General features: G+C 35.9%; 1 pseudogene; it reads right to left on the minus strand.

Moving 5' to 3' along the window:
- Positions 1 to 18,871, minus strand: part of LOC119467093 — a 66,775-nt pseudogene extending 47,904 nt beyond the window's left edge.
- Between the last annotated feature and the right edge of the window lie 583 nt (positions 18,872 to 19,454).

Consider the following 19,454-nt stretch of genomic DNA (forward strand, 5'->3'; position numbering starts at 1 on the left):
AGATAGAGTTTTGCTCTTGTTGGCCAGGCTGGAGTGCAATGGCAGAATCACAGCTCACCACAACCTCCACCTCCCGGTTCAAGCAATTCTCCTTCCACAGCCTCCCGAGTAGCTAGGATTACAGCTATTGCCACCAAGCCTGGCTAATTTTTTGTATTTTTAGTAGAGACGGGGTTTCTCCATGTTGGTCAGGCTGATCTCAAACTCCCTACCTCAGGTGATCCGCCTGCCTCAGCCTCCCAAAGTGCTGGGATTACAGGTGTGAGCCACCACACCTGGCATAAAATTATTTTTTTAAGTAGAGTCTGTGGTAATTTCTGATAGCAGTCATAGAAAACTAATACAACATGTATTTTTTTCTAATTTATGGTAAAAACATTTCATACATAATTTTTGAATTATTTTGGTAAAATATTTACATAGCTATACTGAGTAAAGTGACTTTTGAAGTAATTTTTATTATAATTTTATATATATTTCCAACTATAGCCAGCGTTTACTATGTTATCTTCAGATAACAGAGAATATCTCATGTTTTAAAATTCTAATGATTTAACAATTTTTTGGAATTTCAGAAAACAAACATTGCTCTATTAGAATGTCAAACAATAGAATTATAAAAATAAATAGATATTCTGTAACTACAAAACATTATACCTATAATTAAACTCAGTGACAGAATGTAGTGGCATATTAGATATAACAAAGAAAGGGTAGGCAATCTGGGTGATTGGTAAGAAAGAATTTTATTAAAGAATTACGGAGAAATAAAAATGTAAATAATTCCAAAGAGGTGAAAAGAAATATAGAAAGAACAGAGTAAAAAGATCGATCACGTTTTTATGTCACTATCAGAAGGTGAGGAAAGCGAATCTATTGAAAGCAATAGTTTCGATCATTCTGCAGAATTGCTGAAATTGAGGAAATAGTGAGATATAGATGCAAAAATAAAACAACAATCCAAGCAAAACATAAACTAAAACAAAACTGTCCAAACTGAAGTGATAATGAGCCATAGCTACAATCAAAACCAAAACAAACATTTAAAAAGGGAAACACACACACACACACACACACAAATAATATGAAACCCCAAGTAGGAGTCTTTAATCCAACTCTAGAATAAAATCAAAGTACTCAACTCATTAAACATTTTATATAAATTTTCTTATTTATTAAATCAGTATTTGACAAATTAACTTCTAGAATTATTTTATTTAACAATTCTACAATAGCTGTCTTGAGTAACATATTTTTGTGGCAATTTTCATCACCAATATTATACACTGACTTCTGTTTCTAGATTTAATCTTGCTCCACTCTTAAAAATCGACAAAATACATAAAGCAACAATTTCATGAATATCAAACAATGATTATTAATTATCCTTGAGATGCATGAAACAAATGAGCTATATGATTTCTAACCTAACACACATGAAAGAGTTTCAAGCTAAGGTTCAAGAATGGGAAGCTCAGGTAAAACTAGCTGGATTCCCTGAGGTGATGAGACAGAATTGAGAATCAGAGTTCAGGGTGCATAGGAATCACAGGGCAGAGTACTCATGAAGGGAGAGAACCTCAGACAGCTAGAGATCTACTGATATAAAAGAATGAGATTGATATAAACCGTATCCTGAGCTTACACAGGAATGGAAATAGTGCCTGTTACCAGCAACCAGACTGGAAACCTAATTCACAGGCACAATATTCAGAAAGACCTTGCCTTACTAGCAAGGAGTAATTAAGTCTAGAACAAACACTGCCTGGTCTTGCTTACAAAAGTTAAAACCAGATCTGAAAACATCAAACTCTTTCCATGTTTCCTTAGCTAAATCTCAGAACAAAACTCAAGAACAGAAGAATAAATTATTTAGTATTAACCAATATAAAATTTAAAATAATAAGATTCAGTAAAAAATTACCAGGAAGCCAAAATATACATATCCATAATAATGAGAAAAAGCAATCATTTGAAAGGAATCCAGAACTGACACCAGTGCTAAAATTAGCAGAGAAGTACAGTAAGATTGTTATTGTAACTGAATTCCATATGCTGCTAAAGCTAGAGGAAAGGTCGAACATGTTAACTATAGAAACAGAAGGTATAAAATATGTCTCAAATCATGCTTTCAGAGATAAAAGTTGTAATGTCTGGAAACACTGGATAAGATTTACAATCAATTAAACATTCCTAAAGAAAAGCTTGTGGATTTAGAGATATAATAGAAATTACCCAGAATGAAACTCAGAAGGAAAAAAAAGTGCATTCTTCAAAAAGAACTTTTTTTTTTTTTCCCATTTATTTATTTTATTGTATTTTAGGTTTGGGGGTACATGTGAAGAACATGCAAAATTGTTGCATAGGAACCCACATGGCAGTGTGATTTGCTGCCTTCCTCCCCATCACCTACATGTGGCATTTCTCCCCCTGCTATCCCCCCCCAGCTCCCCACCCCCCACCGTCCCTCCCCTATGTCCCCCCAACTGACCCCAGTGTGTAGTGCTCCCCTCCCTTTGTCCATGTGCTCTCATCGTTCAACACCCGCCTATGAGTGAGAACATGCGGTGTTTGATCTTCTGCTCCTCTGTCAGTTTGCTGAGAATGATGGTTTCCAGGTTCATCCATGTCCCCACAAAGGACCCAAACTCATCGTTTTTGATGGCTGCATAATATTCCATGGTGTATATGTGCCACATTTTCCCTATCCAGTCTATCGTCGATGGGCATTTGGGTTGGTTCCAGTTCCTTGCTATTGTAAACAGTGCTGCAATGAACATTCGTGTACACGTGTCCTTATAGTAGAACGATTTGTAATCCTTTGGATATATACCCAGTAATGGGATTGCTGGGTCAAATGGAATTTCTATTTCTATGTCCTTGAGGAATCGCCACACTGTCTTCCACAATGGTTGAACTAATTTACACTCCCACCAACAGTGTAAAAGTGTTCCTATTTCTCCACATCCTCTCCAGCATCTGCTGTCTCCAGATTTTTTAATGTTTGCCATTCTTACCGGCGTGAGATGGTATCTCAATGTAGTTTTGATTTGCATTTCTCTTATGACCAGTGATGATGAGCATTTTTTCATATGTTTGTTGGCCTCACGTATGTCTTCTTTTGTAAAGTGTCTGTTCATATCCTTTGCCCACTTTTGAATGGGCTTGTTAGTTTTTTTCTTGTAAATCTGCTTTAGTTCTTTGTAAATTTTGGATATCAGCCCTTTGTCAGATGGGTAAACTGCAAAAATTTTTTCCCAATCTGTTGGTTGCCGATTCACTCTAATGATTGTTTCTTTTGCTGTGCAGAAGCTGTGGAGTTTGATTAGGTCCCATTTGTCTATTTTGGCTTTTGTTGTCAATGCTTTTGGTGTTTTGGTCATGAAGTCCTTGCCTACACCTATGTCCTGAATGGTTTTGCCTAGATTTTCTTCTAGGGTTTTTATGGTGTTAGGTCTTATGTTTAAGTCTTTAATCCATCTGGAGTTGGAAGTTCTAGCCAGAGCAATCAGGCAAGAAAAAGAAATAAAGGGCATTGAAATGGGAAAGGAGGAAGTCAAATTGTCTTTATTTGCAGACGACATGATTGTATATCTAGAAGACCCCATCGTCTCAGCCCCAAACCTCCTGAAACTGATAAGCAAGTTCAGCAAAGTCTCAGGATACAAAATCAATGTGCAAAAATCACATGCATTCCTGTACACAAATAACGGACTTAAAGAGAGCCAAATCAAGAACAAACTTCCATTTACAATTGCCACAAAGAAAATAAAATACCTAGGAATACAACTAACAAAGAATGTAAAGGACCTCTTCAAGGAGAACTACAAGACACTGCTCAACGAAATAAGAGAGGACACAAACAGATGGAGAAACATTCCATGTTCATGGTTAGGAAGAATCAATGTTGTGAAAATGGCCATACTGCCCAAAGTAATTTACAGATTCAATGCTATCCCCATCAAGCTACCAATGACCTTCTTCGCAGAACTGGAAAAAACCACCTTAAACTTCATATGGAACCAAAAGAGAGCCCGCATAGCCAAGTCAATTCTAAGCAAAAAGAACAAAGCGGGGGGCATCACACTACCGGACTTCAAACTATACTACAAGGCTACAGTAATCAAAACAGCATGGTACTGGTACCAAAACAGAGATATAGACCAATGGAACAGAACAGAGGTCTCGGAGGCAACACAACATATCTACAACCATCTGATCTTTGACAAACCAGACAAAAACAAGCAATGGGGAAAGGATTCCCTGTTCAATAAATGGTGTTGGGAAAGCTGGCGAGCCATGTGCAGAAAGCAGAAACTGGACCCCTTCCTGACACCTTACACTAAAATCAAAAAGAACTTTTAAAAAGTTTCAATGGTCTGCAGAACAATACCAAGAAGCCTAATACGCTTATGTATTTGGGTACTTAGAAGAGTGTGAAGGGCAAAAAAAAAATGGGGGGTGGAGTGGGATGTAGGAATCACGCTTAAGTAATTTTTTCCAATTTTGATTAAAATCATAAATCCACAGATCTAAGAATCTCCACAACATTAAGCATAAGAAACATAAATTAAATGACATTAGTTCACTTTTTATCATAATAAAATTGTCACAAATCACTGATAAAGAGAAAATCCTAAAGCAGCAATAGAATAAAGAAATGTGGCCGGGCGCGGTGGCTCATGCCTATAATCCCAGCACTTTGGGGGGCCGAGGCGGGTGGATCATGAGGTCAAGAGATCGAGACCATCCATGGTGAAACCCCCTCTCTACTAAAAATACAAAAATTAGCTGAGTATGGTGGCGCACGCCTGTAGTCCCAGCTACAGGGGTGGCTGAGGCAGGAGAATTGCTTGAACCCAGGAGGCGGAGGTTGCGGTGAGCCGAGATCGCACCATTGCACTCCAGCCTGGGTAACAAAAGTGAAACTCGGTCTCAAAAAAAAAAAAAAAAAAAAAAATGTTACATATAAAGAAAGAAGATAGCAGATTTCTTTTCAGAAACAATGAAGGTGAGAAGACAATGACACAACATCTTTTTGTTTGTTTGTTTTGAGACAGAGTCTCACTCTGTCACCCAGGCTGGTGTGCAGTGCTGTGATCTCAGCTCACTGCAACCTCTGCTAACTGAGTTCAAGTGATTCTCGTGCCTCAGCCTCCTGAGTAGCTGGACCACAGGTGTGACCACTGCACCCAGCTAATTTTTGTATTTTCTTTAGAGACAGAGTTTCACCATGTTGGTCAGGCTGATCTCGAACTCCTGACCTCATGACCTGCCTACCTCTGCCTCCCAAAGTGCTGGGATTACAGGCGTGAGCCACTGCACCTGGCAAAACAACATCGTTAAAATACTGAAGGAAAAAAAAAACTTAGAATATAGTTAGTAAATAATATATTCCAAAAATGACAAAATACAAAATCAATTTTTAGCAAACTTTCAGAAAAATATTTTATTATGATACCATGCTTGTTTGTTTTGAGACATATGTGGACTAATCTAAAGAGCTTCTAATTTTCTCATAATGCTTTGAAGATTGAGGCTGTTATTGATTTTTAATGCATACGTTGCGTATAGTCAAATTCACAAATCTTGATTATATAGATTGATGAATTTGTGAATTTTACTATACTTAGTTGTATAGTAAATGGATTTTACAAAGTCTATTATATGATTCAATCCATATTATATATGGATGATTATGAATGTGCAATATATACACATATATAATATACATAAACTATATCCATATTTATACATATATAATATATATCAAATATATCCAAATATAGATGAACATAATAAAATATAATAATAGATCAAGATATTGCATATCCCCAGTAACTTGGATGGCTGCTTCATTTACTTTGTCAGTTAGTGTTTCCTGAAATATAATTGCTTTTCTGATTGTTATAACCATAGATTAGCATTGTTTGTGTGAGACTCCACATGAATAGAATCATCCAGAACACATTCTTCTGTGTCTGATTTATTTAAATAAAACATAATGACTATGTGCTTCTTCTTTAGTTTTATGTGTATGAACGCTTGTATTGTTTGTAGTATTTCTTTGTAAAAAAAAAAAAACAATAAAATGAAAAATAGAACAATTAAATCATAGTTAACCATTCTAATAATGGAACTCAGGTTAATTCCGGTTTTGTCTGTTAAGATCATCAACTATGAACATTTTCACACATTTGTTGTTCAACATGAGCATGTCTTTTTTTTTTTCATAATATACACATATATAGGCAGTCTAGTTGGTTCATAAAATAGACATTTTTTTTTTTTAGGTTTTGTGGAAAATTTGTCCCAAAATGATTATATTGAATTATGTTGTCACTTACAATGTAACAGGGCCCCAGTTGTTCCACATGATAGTCCATACATTTATTTTAAACTTTTTTAGATAGAAGAGAAAGCAAAGGAAAGAGAGGAGACAGAGAGAGAAGGAGAGAAAGAGAGCAAGAAAGAGCGAGAGAGGGTGAAGGAACTATAGTACCAAATTACAATCTATAAAAGACACAGGGCTCTGTAAAGATTGAACTATGATAAGATAACATATTTGGGAGCTGTTTTAGATATAGTAGAGAATACAGATTTTCTATGAAATAAGGTGAGAATTCTACGAACAAGTCTAAGTGTTTCTTACACTTATTAATGCTCCACCATCCCCATCTTGTCTCCTAGCCAGGACTCTTGGATCCAGATTCTTGCACTTGTCTTTTTCTCATTCTTTGAGCCAGTTGTAGGAATAATCGGATGATTTTTTTCCTAAATATAACATTTTAAGTCCCTATATTTGTGCCTTCTCTATAGCCAATAATACTTTAAAGGATAAATAAAATGTGGTACATATATACCATTGATTATCAGGAAGCTAACAAAAAAAATGAGATAATGTCCTTTGCAGCAACATATTTGGAGCTGGAGGCCATTATCCTAACTGAAATAACATAGGAACAGAAAACCAACTGGCACATGTTGTCGCTTGTAAGTGGGAGCCAAACATCAAGAACACATGGACACAAAGAAGGGAACAATAGACACTGGGGCCTATTACATGGTGAAGGATAGAAGGAGGGTGAGGATATAGAAAAACTATCTATTGAGTGTTATGCTGATTACCTGAATGACAAAATGACCTGTACACCAAACCCCCACAACATGCAATTTGCCCATGTAACAAAACTGCACACGTACAGAGCTCTTGAACCTAAAACAAAGTTGGAAGGAAAAAAAATGCTGTTAAGATCCTAAAAACTGAAAAATTATTTCTAAATATACATCAACTGTGAATTTTTAACTAAACATACTTATATCTTTATAGCACAAAGAAAAAAGTAGAGATAAGAATATTGAAAATGGTAAACTTGCAAATACAATTATATAGATTCCTTTTAATTAAATAATTTTTTCATAGATCAGCAATGTAATATGTTTAATACCAAGCACAACTGAGATTCTCTCTAAGACAATATTTCAAATTATTTGCTTATTTATCTATCCTCCCACCATTATGTGTGGGCCCCAGGACAGCAGGGGGTAAACTAGTAAAAAAATTTTCAACTAGAATAAATTACTAAAATTATTTTAATTAATTAATTTATTATTGAGACAGAGTCTCACTCCCTTGCTCAGCCTGCAGTGCAATGATACAATCACAGCTCACTGAATTCTCAGCCTCCAGGCCACAAGTGATCCTCCAGTCTCGGCCTCCCAAAGTGCTAGGATTACAGATGTGAGCCACTGTGCCCAGCCTATTTCAATTTATGGATGTATTAATAAATATGAACAAATGAGTCACCAATTACTACACTTTTAAAATGATACAATTTTCCCCTTATTATTTTTACCTTCCCAACTCTATTTGATAATGGTGATTACTTTCTTATCTCAGTGAACTTTCAATATTCCATTCTTCTAAGTATTCCAGTAGGTTCAGTTTTTAACCCTCCATTGACATTTATTTATAATACATTTCACAGAGAGCTAATTCAAAAGGTAAACTCATCATTTTTACTCCAGATTTTCTGTTTGTTTCTCTTTGCCCACCACATTAAAACCTTAAATACACCAACTAGCCAATCAGCTTTGTCTTTCACGATTTGTTTTCAATAGACAGTTTTCACCTCTATAGCCAATATCCTTGGCAACAGTAATCTTCTTATGCCTGGACAATCACATTAGAATTCTTTGTAATATTTCTGCTGCTGTTCCTTTTTTTAGTATAGTCCATGCAGACCAGAATTTCTCAATTACACAAATAACACCAAATGCTACATTTCTGAACTCATGAGACTTATCGTTTTAATTGCATAGGTTTAAGCTCTTCGATAGTCTTCCTTCATTGTCTGGATTTCCTCATATATTTTTCCTCTCTTATTTTGGTTTTGTTTAACAGACTAGACATGTCAATCAATTCATTTTGTTGACATTCTTTCAAGAAATTGTATTCATTCAATTTTTCCATATGCAAAGCTTTCTCTTATTTTTAAATTTTTGTTCGTGGTTCCTTTACACCCTGTGCTGGTTATTCAGTCTGAATTTGTTCCGTGATCATTTATGCTGAACTCTCTTCCCAGGAAACTGATCTCTAGAGGGGTTTCAAGTGGCACATCTTATCCCCAGAGAAAAAGAAGCACTGGCAGAATTTTCATCTCTCCCACTCTCTCTCTGCCAGGCTGCTGTTTGGACATTGGCGGTGTTCTTCTCCTCACAGACACAACTCATTTCTGGAGACCCTTGCCTTACAAATATAGATTTTGTCATTTTGTAATACTTCTCCCTCCTATTGCACATAAGAGTGAGGGTAACGTCTTCTCACTAGTGCTAGTCCCTTAGTAGTTTCTTGTTATTTGCTGCCAACTATTTCCAGAGACATCATGATCTGAATCAAGGCTTATCTTCTTAATATACTCATTTTTTACTCCTTTAAAAAATGATCATGTCCTTCTTGTCAGTCCGTGTCTATGTATTTTATAACTCTTTATTGTTCCATCATTTAGAGCTGACCCCTATTTCACACACCACACAGAAACCAATGTCAGGGAACTGTAGAACACAATGAAGATAATACAGGGGAACAGCTTCTTCATGCTTAGCACTGCAGTGGCGTGTTTTGTCTGTTGCTACTTTGGAGTGGTAAGATTTAGGATGGTAGGTGCCTTTGGGACAGACAGTGTGATTAGGGATAGGGAAGTATTCTGGTCTGCTAGTAGCATTCCAGTTCAGCACCTGGTGATTGCATATGTCTGTATTTATAGTACTCTCAAAGTTCTCAAGTATCTTTTATGAACATTTGTATTTGTGTTGTGATACAATTAAAAGGGAACTTAAAAATCAATATTTTATACTTATTAACAGCACAAAGAGGAGATTAAGACCACTTCCCTGAGAATTTTAACATGAAGGGAATCAACCTAAGTTGATGTATTTTTGGCAGGGGTGGGGCAAAAATGTTTGAGTTCCCATGAAGGTACTTCGCTTTTCTCTAAATTCAGAAGGAGAATAAGTTGAAAGCTCAGATGAAGGGTAGTAATGTTGCAAAGAATGAAAAAGTTCTGAAAATCATGAAAATAGAAAATCTGCCCCCATTCTTGCAACCCTTTCTTCCTTCTAACCTGTGGAGCCAACCTCCATCACCACTTAACTATATCCTAACATTCTATACTGACATATATTCACGTTCCAATGTGAAATCATAGAGAACTTTCTTTCCTACGTAATTTACAACATAATTTTGCAAAGCAATCTCCAATATTCAAATCTTTTATGAGTAAGGGTAAACAATAGAGATTCTTTTTATACCAAAATGTTGCCAGTTTGATTTAAAAATCAGGGCTCTGCTATTTAATATGAATATTATTCGAAAGTTTTAATTTTCTATAAAACAATGTTTCCATGCTTCTGAACTGAACACAGTTAACCTTTTCAATATTTGTTCTAAGAGCGAAATAAGATAATAAGTGTATGTTTCCTGAAAACTTTAAAGTGATATGCACATAGTGAGTATCTACAGGTTTTATGAATGTGAATATAGATGCAGATTTTATGTGGATGATGTAAGCATGTGGAATATGTGAGCATGATGTAGGATGAATCTTTTACTATGGATTTGGATAATATGCAGACATAAAACTGATGACAGACAAATACACAAGCATATGAGGAAATGTATTCTCTTCCCGGATCCACAAGGGGGCATAGTTTCAAAGGCAAGAACTTCCCAGCACCATACCCTCCCCCACTCACCTCTCCATCTGGGGACTAGAGGTCTGCAGATCTCTAGCTGTTTAAACTTTGGCGTGCCTGGGAAAGAATCAGAGATCAGTCACACCAGAAGAAGTTTAAAGGAACTCCTTTCATAGGCCCAGAAAACCTGAAGGGGGTGGGAATTCCTTCCAGGTTCAAAGTCCCCTTCTCCCACCTCAGTATGGACTCCATATCTGGATCCCCTTCCACGATCTCGTGGAAGCTCTCTCTCTCCTTTTTCTCTTTCTCTGCCTAAATAAGTCACTTTCTGCAAAACTCTTTGGGGTCCAATATTTACTTAATTGCTCACTGTGTCTGGCATGGTCCCCTCTCCCATTCTTGGATGAGTAAGAAACCAAGGGCCTGGAAGAGAACATCCTAGTGAGGGAGCTGAGCCTCCCCCACCCCATGGAACTTGGTTACAGGTAGAAATACATATAGATGGCTTTTGGTAACCTAAATATTTCTGTCATAATTGAGGAAGTCATTTGGAGAAATATAAAGAACTAAGTTCTGAAAAAATGAAATTGAACCCTCATAATTTTTGTAAACTGCTTATCTGAAATCAATCGAGTGGAAATGAACTATATTATATATCATGAGTAATGTCTGCTATAAGCATATGCTTCTGGAATTGAGTCCTGCTTTTAACTACAGTGATATTTAAATTCCCGAAAAGATAATGACATGCCATTGCATTGAAATGCTTGCTTAGGGCATAACTTTCATGTTCTCTTGAAAATGTGCTGATGAAATCTCCTTCTTGCCATCTATTTCATATGTAAGAGACAAACAGAAAATCTAGATTAACTACCATAAGTAGCATTAAGAAAGATAAAACAATCTCTCCTTAGAGATGAACCCACTAAAATAATTTAATTAAAGAGGATAGGGGCAAAAGGGGAAAAAAGATATTGCTAACAAACATGAGCATAGAAATGAATGCATTTTAATGTTTAAAAAGATTTGATAAAATGAATAATGCCACTTATTTAGCTAATAAGGTTTATGTTATTTCACTATTTGTTCTTTTGTTGAATAAAGCAAAGAATAATTGCAAAAATGTGATATATACCAGCTAAACTGAGACAAACATTCAATCAGAATAGGATTTAGGTGATATAATTAATGGTTTTGTATTACTAAAATGTCTCATGGAGAGTCAGGTCCTCTACTTTTTCTCCAGCTGTCTATTCTGAAACCAATGCAAAAAGATGTTGGCACCTTCAGCAACATCCCTGACAGAACACTTGCTATGTAGGTCTTTTCTACTCCCCTTACATGCATTCACCCTTCAAAAAATTTTTTGTTGGGGGGATGGGAGTAGAGGAAAATTAATAATCCAGCAAAAAATACTAAAAATAAAACTCAGGCTCCTAAAGAAAAGGACAAAACAAATAAAGACAAATAAGCAAACAAAAAAAATTTTTTTGTACAAAGTACAGTTTTGTTAATTTGTACTTAGTGTCATTATTTGCTTCTTCCCTGTTTTTTTTTCCAACTTAAACACAAACAGCCCATTCAATTTTACTGAGATCGGCCTTCAGCAGAAAAATCTTGCCAATGTATTTCCATCTGCAGCTACATATGCTTTCAGACTCTTTGCTTTCAGGTGACAGAAGGTTAATATATGCTGCTTTAAAAAAAAAATGCCTTAATTTTGTTTCATTTTTACTGAAGACAAGCAGATAAATACCTATAGCTAGATCTCTGTCCGCAGGCATGAATATGCTTTAAGAGAAAATCTTTTAAGTTATGCAAGATGTTTTTGGAAGGAATTCTTTAGTGTGTTAGCTAATTGCAACCTAGCTCTAGAAAAAAAAAAAATGTTTCCTTGGAATATTCTTGGAGTTTTTCCAATTTATTTCCTGTATCACAGTCTGTTGCTCACATCTTCTGGAGATAAAAAAATAAATACAACATTTTTTAAAAGGTCTACTGTAAGATTTTATTAAAAATCTTTCTCTTGGCTAGAAATCTTAGTTGCTGGTTGGTATCATAAATATGAATTTTTCCTTTAGTCTTATGCAATCTGTTCAAAATATTTCCTGAATAAAAAGCAACTACAGAATACTTACTTCAGAATTTTTTTTTTTAATGACATTGAAGGGGTAAATATATACAAAGAATGTAGTAAATTATTTTGACTATGTTATGACAAACCCCAGGAAAATACACTGAGTTTTATCATTAGTCTAAATATTATTATTATCAAGACTCATAATTGTTATTAAATAATTCAAACTGATGAAAACAATAGAAAAACTAGAGGTAGGTTAAAACATGTATTTTACATTTAAAAATTGTATGATACCTCAATTATTTGATGATTAGGAAAAAAACACAAGATTTTACCTTATAAAAATGTGCTTTTGATACTATTATTTTATTCAGAAAATAATTTGGATTCATGTTGTTCTCTGATGTCTAATTTCAGTTTAATTTACAATGGATTAAAATATACATATATTTTAGTTACTTTTCTAGTTGAATATGACTGTCATTTTTGATAGCTTAAATTGGCTTAGGTTCTCTTTGTAATTCAACACTTTAAAAAAGCTACTCATATGAATAATCAGAATGTTCTAACACTCTCTCAGGGCATTAAATTTTTACCTAAATTGTTGATACAATCTTAAAAAGGTTAGTGTCATTGCCAGCCTCAGAAACAGAAAACTTACTCTAACTCAGAAAGATCTGATTACTAGGGTATGTTCTTGGGAAAATTATTTCCCTTATTACTGGAGCAAACCATTAACATATGTTGAGCTTTCATTAATCTTCCATGCACCAAAGACAAGTTGAGAGCATTTCAACTGTGTCTGGGGTACACAATTATGATGTGAATTGCAAGGATAAGAGGTCACAAAAGCTCATAAGTTAAAGGAATGACTAAGATCTTCTTTTGTTCTCAGTGATCTCACAATAAAAGACCTCTCAATGAGTCTGTTATGCTAAGTGCTAAACTCTAAAAACTCTAAATATTTTTGTGCTGTGCTGTTCTTTTGTTGGTGTTTGTGTTTTTTTCTTCTTTCTTTTTCTTTTTTGAGACAGAGTCCGGCTCTGTCGCCAGACCAGAGAGTACAGTGAGGTGATCTCGGCTCACTGCAACCTCTGCCTTCCGGGTTCAAGTGATTCTCCTTGGGACTACAGGCACGCATCACCATACCCAGCTAATTTTTGTATTTTTAGTAGAGACAGGGTATCACGATGTTGACCAGGACGGTCTCCATCTCTCTTAACCTCCACCCGCCTCTGCCTCCCAAAGTGCTGGGGTTACAGGTCTGAGTGACTGTGCCCCACCCTCTCTCTGTTTTAAATGAAGAGTAGGTATGAAGTACCGGTTAATTTCATAAGTACTCACCAGGAAATTTATGTATGAAAATAGGATTCCCTAGATAAGAAAGCCTTGACCATAAACTACCTGGATGGTGAGGTGATATCAGGACTAGAAGAATTAGTAGTGGACTGAGGCAGCTCAAACTAAAACCAACTGCTCTAAACATCATTGATTAAATTCATTAATCTTCCATGTTTTTGGTTAGTTTGTTTGTTTTGCATGCATTAAACACAATAAAGCCTGAGGCAAAAAGAATAAGGGAAAAATTCACTTCGGAGGCATGGACAAGAGTTGGTCAAGATCCTTCAAGTAAGATGATAGCAAACAAATGAAAGTTACAATAGTAGATGTATGTGTTCTTTAGAAGCCCAGTGGACACACTTCCCCAAGTGCCTCACAAAACAAGAAGTAGTTGTTAATCAAGGAAATGTTTGTGCACCAAACGTATTGTATCACCAAGAACTGTTACGAATGTGGTGTTCCAGTGAATTTGCAGAAAGATTGTGCTATGAAAAATAATATTTAAAAATCAGAATCTAGAGGACTGTGGGCAGTACTGAAAATGACAAAGAGAAATCCCCATGTCAAAAATAAATGGAAGCTTGAAACGAAATCCCTTTCTGCCATGCTTTAAATAGACCATCTGTCATAACAGTTGTAGATTCAAGGTGGGATGAAAGAGGTAAAATCAAAGGGATATGGATTTCAGCAATCTCACGGAATGGGATAATCACAGACTATTTTAGCTCAACCCATGGCAAATAATTGAACCCACTGAGTCTCCAAAGATTACAGTATTGGACTATAGTGATTTCAGATACAGAACCCATTAATATGAATATATTGGGATTTTCCAGAGAAATTTTAAGGGTCAAGAAGAAGGCAGGTAAAGTCCAAAACTAGGCATTATGCAGAAAATAACAGTAATAACAAAATAAATTCTAATCTTTTGAAAGTTCTAGGATACTAGTGCCTACTACCAGAATACACCAAATACCTAGTTGCCCAGCAATTTCAGAGAACTCCATAAAAAGGTTTAAGGAGTTACAATGGAAGACATGGAGCAAAAGGACAGAATAAGAATTTGTGTGTGTGTGTGTGTGTGTGTGTGTGTGTGTGTGTAGAAAGGCATAATTGTAAATTATAGTGCAGTCAATAAATGCTGAACAGGTACTATCTGACTATTGATGAATGACATAGACAGGTAGAAAAGGCTTGATGGGATTCAAGGCTGAAGATGATGGTTTTGACATAAATGGAAGTCAATCATTTAAACCACTTTTCAGAATCTCTCCTTCACCTGCCATGTGTGATGGAGGTACACACATGGCAGGAAATAGGGTTAGTCTGAAATTACTACTCTTTTCATTCCCCTTACCTCTAATAGGCAGAAAATTGTGAAAACGTCTTTCTATTATGATGCCTTTTAAGATATATATATATATATACATATATACACACACATACATATATATATATTACTCTACTTCAGGACAACCTTTCATATTCATTGGGCTCCCATATACCAAGATTCCAGATTTTTCACCGGGCAATGGAGGAAGGGCTAATAATTTTCATTTATGCTAATGTATAAGTATTCTTACAATTTATTTGATATGTAGAAGAAATGTAAAATCTACACACTGAGGGTAGAGGACTAAGCTTTTTTAATATTCTCAAGGAATATATCATCCATTGTGGAGAGTAAGAAGGACAAACACATACAAAATATTTACAAGACAAGTAGTACAGAAAAATAATACTCATATATTCATCAGAATAATCAGGAGAGTCCTATTAAAATTACACATGTATCAGCACAAATGTAACAGAAAGTTCAATAGCCATGAGCCCTAGAAATCTTTATTCTTTTACAAATTTTCCACATGCTATGGTCTGAATGTGTCCTCAATGTGTTGGAAATTGAATCAACAAAGCAACAGTGCTGCAGCCTTTTGGGAGATGCTTAGGTCACAAAGGCTCCAACATCATAAATATGCCATTATAAAAGAAGCTCTTTTATAAAGGGAGTTGGGCTTCTTTTTCCCCATTCTTCCTTTCTACCACATAAGGATACAACATTCCTCCCCACCAGACAACGCAGCATTATGGTACTATCTTGGAAGTAGACAGCAGCATCACCAGAGAGCTGAACCTCCCAGTAACTTTATCTTGGACTATATATATCCAGAGAAATAAATTTCTCTTTGTTATAAATTACCCAGTCTGTGGTATTATGTTATAGCAACACAAATGGACTAAGACAGCAGGTAATTCTTTTTCAGTTATTATCACAATTTTTTAAAAAAATATTTAGGAATTAAGGGTCTATATAGTTTTCAAAGTAATTTTCATAACAAGGATATTTAAATTTTGCTATCACACCACCAAAGTTCCTTTAGTGTTCCTCCACTTCCTTCAGAATAATATAAAATATATATAGTATGATTTTTCTACATTTGAATAAAAACTCCTGGGTACATACTTGCCCTCCTATGTTAATGCAGTGTCTATATTCACAGCTCCAAACATCCTAGACAATTTTGTTCTTAAATGTATTGTGCTACCTTCCTCTTCATAAATTAAAGAATAGTTCTTGCTCATTAAAACTATCAAAATAGTATTTATTACTTTCAATTAGACATAACGGGCTTGGAAGTTGCCACTCCAGTCCTCACAATAAGAGAAAAGCTGAACAAATAGAAAATCAACAACTCTCCTTTGATCCATCAGATAATTGATGCAACAGGGGCAAACTTTTTTCTCTCCACTCTCACAGAATTCTCACAGAATTCTCACAAAAACACAACATGCCATTTTAGCCTTTGACAACACAGCTATATAAAATTGTATTTATGCCTAATCCTTAGCCAGATAAACATAAAATATCATGTTAAAGCCCTGTTTACCTGAGTTCCTTTTACCTGACATCTGGCTTTCAGCAAAAACAATGATACAGCTCCAATGAGTGGAGAAATACCAGAGTTCTTCGTCTTCATGCCAGTTTACATAAAGTGACATGGACATACATGGAGTGATTTTAAGGAGTGGAGAATTTAATGTGCAAGATAGAAGGGGAAAGTAAAAAGGAAGAAGCTTCTCTGTACACATACAGAGGGAGGGGGCTCCAAAGCACAGAGAGGGAATCCCACCTGCCACAGTTACTAGTCAGGCATAGGAAGAAGCTGGAGGAGGAGGCGTTTGATTTGCATAGGGTTCAGGGAATTGGTTTGACCAGTCATGTCATTCACAGAGCCCGTGGAAAAAAATGGCTCTCCCACCCTAGTCTATTTTTTTTTCTATGATATGCAGAATTATATTACTTTCCAACTAAGCATAACTTAAGTATATTCATTGATTGTGTTTCTTTCTTTTTTTTTTCTTATTATACTTTAAGTTCTGGGGTACATGTGCTGATCGTGCAGGATTGCTACATTGTTATACCCATGCCATGGTGATTTGCTGCATCCAACCCCCCCCCCGTCACCTACATTAGGTATTTCTCTTAATGTTATTCCTCCCCAATCTTCCCACCCCGTGCTAACCCTGCCCTAGCTCCCCAAACCCCTGAGAAGCCTTGGTGTGTGATGTTCCCCTCCCTGTGTCCATGTGTTTCCATTGTTCAACTCTCACTTTTGAGCGAGAACATGTGGTGTTTTGTTTTCTGTTCTTGTGTCAGTTTGCTGAGAATGATGGTTTCCAGCTTCATCCATGTGCCTGCAAAGGACACGAACTCATCCTTTTTTATGGTTGCATAGTATTTCGTGGTGTATATGTGACACATATTCTTTATCCAGTCTGTCATTGATGGGCATTTGGGTTGTTTCCATGTCTTTGCTATTGTAAGCAGTGCCACAATGAACATATCTGTGCATGTGTCTTTATAATAGAATGATTTATAATCCTTTGGATATATATCCAGTAATGGGATTGCTGAGTCAAATGCATCTATTTCTAGATCCTTGAGGAATCCCAACACTCTCTTCCACAATAGCTGAACTAGTTTAAACTCCCACCAACAGTGTAAAAGTGTTCCTGTTTCTCCATATACTCTCCAGCATCTGTTGTCTCCAAATTTTTTAATTATTGAAATTCTAAGTGGCATAAGATGGCATCTCAATATGATTTTGATTTTCATTTATCTAATGACCAGTGATGATGATCATTTTTTCTTATGGTTGTCAGCCACATAAATGTCTTCTTTTGAAAAGTGTCTGTTTATATTCTTTGCCTGCTTTTTGATGTTTTTTTTTTTCTTGTAAATTTGTTTCAGTTCTTTGTAGATTCTAGATATTAGCCCTTTTCAGATGGGTGGATTGCAAAAATGTTTTCCCATTCTGTTGGTTGCCCATTCGCTCTAGTGATTGTTTCTTTTGCTATGCAGAAGCTCTTAAGTTTAATTAGATCCCATTTGTCTATTTTGACTTTTGTTGCCATTGCTTTCGGTGTTTTAGTCATGAAGTCCTTGTCTATGCCTATGTCCTGAATAGTTTGCCTAGGTTTTCTTCTAGGATTTTTATGGTGTCAGGTCTTATGTGTAACTCTTTAATCCATCTGGAGTTAATTTTTGTAGAAAGTATAGGGAAGGTGTTCAGTTTCACCTTTCTGCACATTGCTAGCCAGTTTTCCCAACACCATTTATTAAACAAGGTATCATTTCCCCATTGCTTGTTTTTGTCTGGTTTGTCAAAGATCAGATGGTTGTAGATGTCTAGAGTAACTTCTGAGCCCTCTGTTCTGTTCCATTGGTCTATATATCTGTTTTGGTACCAGTACCATGCTGTTTTGATTACTGCAGCCTTGTAGTATTGTTTGAAGTCAGGTATAGTGATGCCTCTGGCTTTTTTTTTTTTTTTTCTGAGATTGTCTTGGCTATGTGGGCTGTTTTTGGTTCCACATGAAGTTTAAGTTGGTTGATTCCAGTTCTGTGCAGAAGGTCAATGGTAGCTTGATGGGGTTAGCACTGAATCTATAAATTACTTTGTGTAGTATGGCCATTTTAACAGTATTGATTCTTCCTAACCAGGGGCATGGAATAATTTTCTATTTGTTTATGCCTTCTCTTATTTCCTTGAGCAGTGGTTTGTAGTTTTCCTTGAAGTGTTCTTTCACAACCCTTGTAAGTTACAGGTATTGATCGACTTATGACCTATGCAACTTACGACCATTCGACTTTAAGACCACAATCGCTAGCCACAACTGCTCCACGTCTGGCAGTGCAAACGTTGCCCAGCTGGGCATACGACAGTTCAGACCAGCTTCCGGCAGCACTACCATCTCCGCGTGCACCATTTCAACTGTACATATAGCCTACTCAACTTATGACCAAATCGTGTTACGACCGGTCCACGGTTCCGACCATGGTCATAAGTCGGGCACTAGCTGTATATTCCCAGGTATTTTATTTTCTTTGTAGCAATTTTGAATGGGAGTTCACTCATGAGTTGTCATTTCTTTTCAGTCTTTTTTCTCTAATCTTATCTTCTCATTTTATTTCATTGAGTTGATCTTCAATCTCTGATATCCTTTCTTCTGCTTGATTGATTCAGCTATCCAAACTTGTGTATGATTTGTGAAGTTCTTGTGCTGTGTTTTTCAGCTCCATCAAGTCATTTATGTTCTTCTTTAAGCTGGTTTTTCTAGTTAGCATTTCATCTAACCTTTTTTCAAGTTTCTTAACTTCTTTGCATTGGGTTAGAACATTCTCCTTTAGCTCAGAGAAGTTTGTTATCACCCACCTTCTTAAGCCTTCATCTGTCAGTTCATCAAACTCATTCTCTATCCAGTTTTTGTTCCTTTGCTGTTGAGGAGCTGTGATCCCTTAGAAGAGAAGAGGTGTTTCTGGTTTTTGGTGATTTCA

Source organism: Cebus imitator, unplaced genomic scaffold (genome assembly GCF_001604975.1).
Source record: "Cebus imitator isolate Cc_AM_T3 unplaced genomic scaffold, Cebus_imitator-1.0 Scaffold12, whole genome shotgun sequence".
In the NCBI taxonomy this organism is placed as follows: domain Eukaryota; kingdom Metazoa; phylum Chordata; class Mammalia; order Primates; family Cebidae; genus Cebus; species Cebus imitator.